This window comes from Triplophysa dalaica, chromosome 25 (assembly GCF_015846415.1).
Source record: "Triplophysa dalaica isolate WHDGS20190420 chromosome 25, ASM1584641v1, whole genome shotgun sequence".
In the NCBI taxonomy this organism is placed as follows: Eukaryota; Metazoa; Chordata; class Actinopteri; order Cypriniformes; family Nemacheilidae; genus Triplophysa; species Triplophysa dalaica.
In genome coordinates, this window is record NC_079566.1 from 4,296,174 (window position 1) to 4,306,570 (window position 10,397).

The following is a 10,397-nucleotide window of genomic DNA, read 5'->3' on the forward strand; positions in this document are numbered from 1 at the left end:
ATTGCCAAGTGTGCTTGCACACACAAGAAATTATTTCTGGTGCTAGAAGCTTCTAGTTAGGACATTCAAAACAAAGACAATACAATATAATAAGATTTACAGTCTAAAACATTAAAAAATATGCATATATCAAATAAAAGCTAATGTACAGAAATCAGGGTTTAATAACATGTGAGACATTGTACAGGGTAGTATATAGTAGAATGCACATATTAACAGATTTTATGTACACTTGTGCAGATGGATAATGTAATGAGTAGTGGTAGTGTTTGATACATGTAGAGTGTAAATATAATAAGGCACTACAGTGCACACTATAGGAGTAGTGAAAGTGGAATATGGCTCTAAAGGAGCAGTTATCTGTTAGGAGGGAGATTCTCTGGGTGAAGAAGCTGCTTCTGTGTCTGGAAGTCCTGTTGTTTGGTGCTCTGAACCGCCGGCCAGAGGGAAACAGTTCCCAAAGTTTGTGTACGGTGTGTAGAGTCAATGATGATTTTTCTTGTCATGTTTTTCACTCTGGAATCGTACAGAGGCCACGACTGACCACACCGTTAAAGCATGCTCATTGCCGTATGGCATAACATTACAACACATTTGTAACCATATGCGCCACCCCGTTGGCTAAGGCTGTTCTAGCCACACTGGCACAGTGAATACATGCTCAGTGCCCCCGGTCCCGTATGGCGTAACATTCCAACACATAACACCACTTCAGGACTTCACCGGTTTTCCATGAGATTGAAGGTTTATAGGTGATGGACCACGGTTGCCCTGTCACAATCCCAGCGCTCGATTTCTTCACAACCAACTGGCAGATGTTATCTGTATGCAGCTGACCGATTTGGAAGACTGATGGAAGAATTCATTTTGCAGAAGTTGGTGACAAACGTGTCCAGGGATTGATTAGCCGGCCCATTCTGCTGCCACAGCGATTCCGCCCATTGGAGCGCTCAACATGTTAACAGGGTCAGAATAAATGAAAATGTAGCCCAATCGGTTGAAAAATTATGTGGCTGCATCTCCAGGGTGAGCAAACATTGCAGCAAGAATCTGTAAAAAATCGTCCGCCGAGCCAGAGTACGGTGTAGGATTGATCATGGGACGGTCGCAGAATGACTTATGCGGAAGAGGGTGCTGGTGTGGGTCTTGTTGTGGTTGCTGGGTTGAGAAGTCGACAGAGTGAATCAACCAGCCTTCACGAAAGGATGCACACCTGTTTGGCTCATGATGGTGAACCTGCAAACATTTAACAAATTTTAATGAAAATAACTCAGGAGAACTCTGGCCCAACCAGGGGATTCCAGTTCCCCTCTGCCAAAAGCTGCTGCCTCTGCACGAGCTCAACAGTGCTTGCACAACAAGGCTAAAAAAAAAAAATCTTAATAATAAGGTAAGACCATGTAGGGCTTTATAGGTAATAAGCAACATCCTTAAGTTAATGCGATGCTTTATAGGTAACCAGTGCAAGGTTGACAGAACTGGGGCTATATGCTCATACTTTTTTGAACGTGTAAGAACTCGAGCTGCCGCATTTTGAACCAGTTGGAGTTTTTGTAATAGGCCTGCAGGGCAACCACCTAGAAGTGCATTACAGTATTCTAGTCTTGTTTTCATGAATGCATGAATTAATTTCTCTGCATCTGACAGTGACAGCATATGACGTAGTTTAGATATATTCTGCAAATGGAAAACTGCAATTTTACAGGTGTTGGCGACATGGCTCTCAAATTACAGAGTACAATCGAATACAACGACAAGATTCTTAAGTGACGACGAGGATTTTATGGAGCATCCGTCAATAGTTTTTCTAGTTTTTGTTTTCTGTCACCAAAATTCTTGGTTGTTACGTATGCCGGTTTACGGTCCAGTATGTAACACTTCGATTTTGTCCGAGTTCATTAGTAAAAAATTGTTCCTCATCCAGTTTTTAAATTGACTATGCATTCCATTATTCGATGGAACTGCCGTGTTTCATAAGGCTTCGAGGAAATATAAAGTTGAGTATCATCAGCATAACAGTGAAAGCTAATTCCATGTCGCTTTATTATATCTCCTAGAGGTAACATGTATAATGCGGAGAGCAGAGGCCCTAAAACTGAGCCCTGTGGTACACCGTACTGGACTTGTGATTTGTGGGACACCTCATTGTTTATTGCTACAAAATGAAAACAGTCAGATAAATAAGACTTAAACCATTTCAATGCTATTCCATTAATGCCGACGTACTTTTCGAGTCTGTTTAGGAGTATGCTGCAGTCAATGGTGTCAAATGCAGCTCTAAAGTCTAGCAGCACCAATAACGAAATACAGCCACGGTCAGACGCAAAAAGAAGTTCAATTGTAACTATGATCAAAGCAGTCTCTGTACTGTGACATGCTCGAAATCCAGACTGGAATTCTTCATTAATGACATTCCTTTGGAGGAAGGAGCATAATTGAGTTTAAAACCACTTTTTCCAGAATTTTACATATAAAAGGTAAATTCGATATAGGCCTGTAATTCCCTAGTTCTCTTGGGTCGAGTTTGGGTTTTTTGACACAGGGCCTTATAACAGCCCCCTTAAATGCTTTAGGCACATGTCCTAATGTCAGAGATGAGTTAATAATACTAAGAAGAGGATCTATAATTTCTGGGAGCATTTCTTTCAGTAGTTTTGTAGGTATAGGGTCTAGCATGCATGTTGTTGATTTACATTATCTAATGATTTTAGACAGTTCATCGTGATCTACTGTAGAAAATAATTGCAATTTCTCCTTAGGGGTGCTTTAGTTAGTTTGTTCAGCGGGTTTCACTTCTGGTTGCATTGTTATAATTTTTTCTCTAATATGTTGGATTTTACTAGTGAAGTAGTTCATAAATTCATCAACTGTGTCTAATGTTTCCGAGAAGGTGGAGTTAAAATTTACAATAGTAATGTCAAGATCGTCATCATTTTTACTCATGCTAGAGAATTGAGACAATTCAGGCATATTATCGAGAAACACATCTTTGGTAGTTGAAGTAATCGTTTTACCATATTTTTAACAAGGAGTTTGATTTGCAGCCGTAGGCCAGTGAACACATATTGACTAACGCCCATGCAGTTAAGAGTGTCTTTGAAACCCATTCCCAAGGCATCTGTATCGTTATCTACATGGATGTTAAAGTCACCAACGACAAGGACTCTATCTGCGGCCAGTACTAGTTCTGATAAGAACCCACCAAATTCTTTAATAAAATCTGTGTGGTGCCCTGGAGGCCTATATACAATAGCTAGAATACATTTTAAAAATGTTTTGTCCTTAGTATTAGGTGTCGATACGTGAAGTACCATAACTTCAAAAGAATTGTATTTAAAATTAGACTTCTGAGAGGTAATAAAAGAATTCTTGTAAAGTGCAGCGACACCTCCCCCTCTACCTTTTAGACGAGGCTCGTGTTTATAGTAATAATCTTGGGGAACGGATTCATTTAGAGTAATATAATCATCTGGCTTTAGCCATGTTTCTGTCAAACAAAGCATGTCTATTTTATGATCGGTTATCATATCGTTAACAAAAAGTGCTTTATTTGAAAAAGATCTAATATTAAGCAATCCGAGTTGTAACAGTTGATTATCTGTATTTTGTTCATGTTTGATTTTTTTAACGTTTATTAAATTACTTTCAAGAGGCTTTTATGCTCCTGAACTCCTCTGTGGGAGATCCGGGATCGGTGTGTGCACAGCTCATGAGCTTATCACTCACGCCACCGGCCACGCCCCACGGCTGCCATCACGCCTTCCTCGCTACAGTTGGAGAATAATATTCCACATAGTGCAAAGAAAAGCAGTCTCAAGTTTGTTCATTTTTTTATGCAGTGACCTTGCATCATTTTGCACAGATTTTGTCAGCACAGATTTTGTCAGCGATTTTGATCAGTGTCTGCAATTTTCATAAGTAATTTCAGAAAAGTGCCTTGGTGTCCTGTGCATTTGCAGCACATCTGGTGTTAGAAAGAGTTTTTAGTGTCCAATGCGTTGGTTTTCATAAGGCTGCAATCCTGCAACTACCACCTTCCATCTAGCTGTGGATTTAGAGCAGAAATTGAACAAAGTTTGTGCAAAGTTAAAATCAGTGCAGCAGTTTCCACTATTGACTCCAACCAGATTTAGTGCGTTCGCAGCACACAACACTCACTCTACTACAGGATTACCTTTACATTTAGTCATTTAGCAGACGCTTTTATCCAAAGCGACTTACAGAGAGTTAGGGAGCAACAAGTGATATGTCACACAGGAGCCATTACACATTAGGTGCCAATACAAAGTTACTGGTTTCAACTAAAGCTAGACCACTACCTGTTGAGAGAAAGGGTTCGTGTATTTTTATTTGTCTGTTAGGTATTCACAGAAGAAATGGGTTTTAAGTAGTTTTTTGAATGTTGTGAGAGATGGGGTTGACCGGACAGAGTTAGGAAGAATGTTCCTCCAGGAAGAAGTTGTTAAGCAGAATGAGCGGGAATGTGATTTACTGTCCTTATGAGAAGGAAATACAAGACGCCGCTTGTTTGCTGAACGCAGGGATCTTGATGGGGTGTAGGAGTGCAGGAGGGTGTGAAAGTAAATCCTACTACAGGATTAATGTCTTTGATGTGAGCTTGCATCCCATTTTACACTCCTGACGTGTTTGCAGCATTATCATAGCACTGTCCTAGGCAGTTATTGATGTCTATGTCCATTTCATGTAAAACTGTGAGCACTGCACCACAAAGTGTCTTCCCTGTGTGTGTTTCTACAGGGAAGAATTTTAGAAATCTCTCTTCAACGAGACCCTCAGGTGAAACATAGCTCATAATAAATGTAAGCTGATCGATGTGCATCCTGTCGGGAGTTGAATCGAATAGAAAAGTAATTGGCCTCTTAAACTTCGGCAATAATTTCAGAAAGCAATCTGTCGCCCATTATCTTGATCAATTCCTCACATGTTTTCGACGAGACATATGAGGGGGTTCCTACTCGAGCATTTCCATACATTTGTTTGTGTGATTTGAAAAATGGGTCAAATTCACTGATTAGTTCCATAATGCCCATGTAATTCCTATTGTCAGGTCCAGTGGCGTTGCTAGGCCCTTTTTAGGGGAGCAAAGCCCCCCTAAAGTTCTAGCTCAGCCCCCTAAAATATTGTGTGTAATGTAATCTGTACAAGATTTCGAGATCGCTTTATAGCCCCCTTTAAAACTCTTATTATGAAAACGGCGTTAGGCTGCGTCATTTAGCGCATTCTTCAGTTCACACAGTAGCACATTGGAGTTAACATCAATAGCAGAGTAACTTTACAAGGTGTGTTCATTAACATGACGTATGCATTTTTGCCATTCTTTGTTATAAATGCATCTTAATATGATGTGGAAGCGATACAAGACCCTTTCCCATTCACTGTTTAAAAGTTTTATGTGCGTTCACCCCTTGTTAACTATTTGTTAACTTTACCTCAAGCCAAATGAAAGCACTAAACACCAATGACGTCATACTTCTACGATCAAGATGATATTGTAGCGCACAGAAAGTGTCATTAAAGATGATGTGCAATAGTTATAGAGAGGTGACGGTAGTTTTGACAGCTCTGGAAAGAGGACGAGCAGATAAGAGTTACTGTAGTTCAGCCCGGTGCGGCAGTGTTATTCATTGTTCTGAGTTCAGAGGAAATAAAAGTGTACAGAAGCTCTATGTCGTTTTTCAGACTCTACAGTATTTTTATCATTAATTGAAAACATATTGTGGAGGTAATAGATGAACACACAGTCATGCAGAGAGAGTGACAGCGCTAGTGCTAATCAGAATGAATGGCAGGGAAACATATTAAGTTATTTTTACTGAATAATGATTCAGCAGTTGTTTGTGATATTTATTTTATGGATTTGTGGCTGTTGTCTCTTTGAAATATAAATGTTGCAGATTGACTGATTAATGTGATATTCATTTGAATAACAATCATTTGTATTTATTAGATTAGATTAGATTCAACTTTATTGTCATTACACATATACAGGTACAGTGTAACGAAATGTAGTTTAGGTCTAACCAGAAGTGCAATTAGCAAGTGCAGGATATACAGTGTGAATAAATACAGAATACAATATTAGGAAAATAATTTACGTTGGGCATGTACTATGAAAATATGACAATCGGTATGTACTATGAACAATATATACAGAAGGCTATATACTGTGAACATTAATGTACAGGAGGTTATGAACAGATAACAATATAGACTATACAATAGTGCAAGTGACTTGAGTGTGCATTAGTTACAGACATTAGCTATTAAAGTTACAGTGCAGTAGATGAGTTAATGTGGTTATTAAAGGTACGGTGCAATACATGAGTAGATGCAGATATACAGTTACAGTGCAGTAGATGAGTTAATGCAGTTATTGAAGTTATAGTGCAATAGATGAGTAGATGCAGTTAGTTATGCGATAGATGCAATAATGCAATAGATGAGTTACAGTGCAGTAGGTGAGTTAGTGCAGTTATTAAAGTTACAGTGCAGTAGATGAGTTAATGCAGTTATTAAAGTTACAGTGCAGTAGATGAGTTAATGCAGTTATTAAGGTTACAGTGAAGTAGATGAGTTAATGCAGTTATGAAAGTTACAGTGCAGTAGATGAGTTAATGCAGTTATGAGAGTAGTCCATTAGTGCAAATGAGCATTCAGTGTAATGTTCCTGGTGTGCAAGTGAGCAGTATAGAGTGCAAATGATGCGTGTAAACAGTCCGATAGAGCAGATACATGAAGTACTGGTGTGTACAGTTCCGTCATGCATGGCAGCCCTATAGTGCAATGTAAACATTGTAATAGCAGCATTAAGTTAAAGTTATGAGGGTAGTGAAATCAGTGGGGAGCAGAGTTCAATAATGAAACAGCTCTGGGAAAAAAGCTGTTTCCTAGTCTGCTGGTTCTTGCCCGGAGGCACCTGAAGCGCCTACCGGAAGGCAGGAGAGTAAACAGTCTATGAGCGGGGTGAGAGGAGTCCTTGAGAATGCTGCGAGCTCGACGCAGACAGCGTTTCTTCTGGATGTCCTCAATGGAAGGGAGTGTAGTTCCTGTGATGCGCTGGGCTGTTTTCACCACCCGCTGCAGTGCCTTGCGCTCAGCAACAGAACAGTTCCCGTACCAGACTGTGACACAGTTGAGCTGCACGATTATGCTTTTCTGCATATTCTTTCTTTATTATTTATTTTAGTAACGTATACAATATGTGGTGATTAGAGTGTGGCTTTCACTCTATATATACATCCTCATTGGAGGCTGAGCCCCCCTAATATTGAAAACCTAGAATCGCCCCTGGTCAGGTCTACCAAATATTTCACTCGGCCTCAGAAAGACAATCCTTGTGCGGACAGGAATATTACTACCGCAACCACTCTTCGCAAAACTTCACTCCAATAATTGCATTGCGGTAAAATGCAATCAGCTGCTGCTCTGTCCGTTCCTATGACTGTCACTATTCTCATGCTCAGCAAAGCGTCTAGCATGTTTCCAGTCATTATAACCAGACTCAAAAGAGGATTCATAGTCACCCTCGTGAAAAACACAGCAAGCGAAACAAAATCCACGGCCTGTGGAAGGCGAGTACAGCAACCATTCCCTGGGCAGGGACTCAACATTTAGATGCTTCCGTTTGAAATGAGTCTTGGAAAACAGTCTCTTCTGATGTTTGTAGTGACGTTCAGATGCTTTGACATTATAAGCCTCCCTATTTTGACAGGACTCTGGACCTTTCCGCGTCCAGTAAGCACGCACACTCTCATTAATTTTACCCCAAAGAGCAGGATCGGTGTAAGCGTTAGGCCTTTCTGATTCAGTCGCTGTTTCTATTGCCGCCTGTATAGAGCCAATGGCTTCTGATTGAAGAGAAGCTGATCCACTGATAGGCTGCTCTGCACGTGAACGTAGATCGGCTCCAGTAACGTTAGTTTCTTCCAGCAGGCTGTTGTCCTATGATCTCTCAGCTTGCACATCAGGTTGTGGTGTCACAGGTGGGAAAAATCCAGTTAATCTTTTTATTTTTTTAAGTGCCTCCTTTTCTCGTTGCTGTTTCTCTGTTTTTAACTTTTCCTTTAAGCGTGCCACTCTGATACCGCTTGTCCGCCATTATAACGGATTAATTCTGACAGGTTACAACGTAAACCTGATGCATCGTTATCACCAATAATCAATCAGCGAACACCAAGATGATGAGTGACATATAATTTAACTAATAAAATGTTGTTTTTGACTGTTATCAATGCCAGACCAATCAACAAACCTTAATTGAAAAATCAACCAATCAAATGAAAGAATGCGAGCGAAGCCCCCTATTGGGAGGGCCCATGTTCTGCAGCCCCATCAAGGCCAATGGTAAGTCCCGCTATGTATGAGACAATGCATCCAAACGATGTTTTTACCAATGTTTCGTATTAAGGTGCATGTCACGTTGCACAATGAAAGAAATCATTTGTGAGTGTACCACAGTTGATTCTTCCAGCTGCCAAAAATCAGTTTTGAGCAGTGCTATACGCAGTCTAGAACAATGTAATACGATTCAATAAAAGGAAGGAAGGAGGCGGGAACCGGCAGACATTTAAATAAAGTTTTAATATAAATAATAACAGGCGGCGGCCCCTCACGGACGACCGCCGGCGAAATGACATAAATATAAATACTAACGTAAAACATGTTTGGGCCCGGTGCAGCGACGAGACGAGACAACGGAGACGGGAGCCCTCGGAGCGACAAAGAGAGCGGAAAGAGAGAGGGGAGAGAGAAAAAAAATTTATAGTCCGGTTCCCTGACATGCTGCCATCTTGACATCCTCAACCAGCTGGAGTACTCTTTCGCGGTGCCTTGTGGTGGCCCTGGGGCTTCGGTGGACGGCCGGCGGTGGCTCCTCCTTTATATGGGAGTCGGGGCGGGTTCCCCGTCCCCTGCTCCTCCCCCTCGGGCGGACGGACGCAGGCTCCGGCCTCTGGCAGGCGGTGGACGCAATCGGCACTTCCGCTCCCTGCTCCTCCCCCTCGGGGGACGGACGCAGGCTCCGGCCTCTGACGGACGGCGGCAATTCCCCCGCTCCCGCTTGGATGAAAGCCACCCCACCTCAACCCAGGGGAGCGGCAGCAAAGGTGCAAAGGGTGCCGTTCCACCGAAGCTTTGACGGTGGCCGCACTGTGCACTTCCGTTTCCCCAGGGCCACCGCTTCACTGGCGGACGCCCTTCGTCCACTGCCAGAACTCTCCGGCCCCGCGAGGCCACTCGGCGGCGAGGACTCTCCGACAGCATGTCTCTCCTTCCTCCCGGGTTTCGGCACCAATGTAGAAAATCTCAAGATATGGAAGGAAGGAGTCGGGAACCGGCAAACATTTAAACAAAGATTCAATACAAATAATAACAGCCGGCGGCCCCTCACGGACGACCGCGGGCGAATTAACATAAATATAAACACAAACGTAAAACATGTTCGGGCACGGTCCTCTCTCTTCGACGGTCCGGTCGCTCGTTTCTTTTATATGCTCCTAATCTCCTACGTGATTCGAGCCCGGTGTGCGCACAGCTGGCGCTCATTCAGAATTACTCACCGGACTCGAACCACGGTCTCACCCCGCCTACTCTACTACAAACAACAAAAACAGTGATGTGCTTGTACACATTTAATATATGCAAAAAGGTGAACCATGCTTATTTCTTAAGCAAGTTTTGCATGTCTTACGAAGAGAAAACACGTTTCTCATCCATCTCCTCGTGCGTGGCCTCGAGTAGCGTGGATCTTTTATAAAGGGACACTCCACCCAAACATGAACATTCTGTTATGGATTACTCGCCCTCTAGTTGTTCCAAACCTTTATACATTTCTTTGTTCGGTTGAACACAAATATATTTGGTAGAATGGAAGCAACTGAAAATTCTTTGGCATTATTAACTACCATAGCAGAAAAGATTATAATCAAAGATGACCCGGAATTGTTTGGTTACCTTAATCTTTTGAGTGCAACTGAACAAAATATATATACAATACCTAGGGAACCATACAGATAAGTAAATATAGCAATAAATATAAACCTCATCTTAGTATTTTTGAATTTTCAAACTAAACTACTTTTTGCCAGTAAACCTCCTTATTAGACTTCATGGATAGGCAGTGTTTCAAATACATCCATTTGAAATACAAAATGCTATTAGGTTATAATAGTGTGTTGTATTTAAATGCATTTAATCTTAGTATTTTTGTATTTATTTGAATATAGCGTTATTAATTCATCAGCAAAAATTCATTACTCCTATGGAAAGTCCCAACAATGTAGAAACCTATTGCGTGTGTGGATGTGTGCGTGTGTTCCTGAGGTTAGAATGAGGGCGTGTGCAGAATCAGGTCAAACCGGTTACTAATTTGTGCGGTT